This window comes from Cariama cristata, unplaced genomic scaffold, assembly GCF_000690535.1.
Source record: "Cariama cristata isolate BGI_N322 unplaced genomic scaffold, ASM69053v1 scaffold4226, whole genome shotgun sequence".
NCBI classification, from domain to species: domain Eukaryota; kingdom Metazoa; phylum Chordata; class Aves; order Cariamiformes; family Cariamidae; genus Cariama; species Cariama cristata.
Genome location: NW_009621369.1, coordinates 12,663 through 13,755, shown reverse-complemented (window position 1 = coordinate 13,755; position 1,093 = coordinate 12,663).

The following is a 1,093-nucleotide window of genomic DNA, read 5'->3' as shown; positions in this document are numbered from 1 at the left end:
GGCTGTTGCACAACAAGGCTTTGGCTGTTGTTGTTTACAACGTGCAGAAGAGCTACGGCACCCGCTCTGAGCCTGGGGGTCCCCATCCCTCGTCCCCCCAACACGGGGAAAGACGCCGTACCATGGTAAGGAGGGCCTCCAGAAAGCACCGCTGCTTCTGGAGCGAGCAGGAGCAGGTGTAATTCTGCAGGTGGGTTTGGCTCCGTTTTCCTTTAAACAGGTACCAGCAAGTGCTTTGCTATTAAAAAGGTATATAAAATGTCGTAGCTGGTGGTTTTGGTTGTTTTTGGCACAGAGCAAATGGATGCAGATGGAGCGTGACTTCTGGAGTCCCTTTAGTATTTAAATAGGAAGATACAAACCTAAGAGGGAGCCTGCGTCTCACGCGCCTATCTCCTGCCAAGGAGCCTGGCGCAGCAGAGCCCATCCAGAATTAAGGGCTACTGACAGGAGGCAGAGGTCCGTGCTAACTCAGGCCCATACCTTGAAGATAAAATAGGCATCTGATTGTTGAGGTGACTGCTAATTTTAGCTCTGGTTCTGAATAATGGAATAGCGTTATCACTCTGATGTAAAACTGTCCATATTTCGTATGCAAAATTGCCACCTCGGTAGTGAAACAGCCTACTCTGATTTTGCCTAGATACTAAAGAACAGCGTGCAATAAATATGCATGTGATTAGGCTAATTTCAGTGAACAAAGAGGTGCTGCCTAATATAGCTAAAATTCCAAGAACCGATCCATCAGATGCAGTGAATTGTTTTCCCTGGCTTTTGATTGTTTCAGGGATTTCTGAGCAAGCTTGCTTAGAAGATGTTATAGTCCATTTGCCTTTGCTAATGAGATGTTCAGCTACAAAGCTGATAAAATATAAGCAAGACCTGAAGCAGAACTGAATTATTTTAATCTGGGCAATGAGCTGTCTTGCTGCCTGCGTCGTCCCCTTGCACAGTAACGGGAAAACAGAGAGAAACTGGCATTTTGATGGGTCCACCTCCACGTAGACAGAGCAGAGAAGGAGAGGTCACTTCTGCTCCCCACCACGCTGCACAGACCCCTGCCCCGCGCTGGACAAAGGGGACTGGTAGTTAC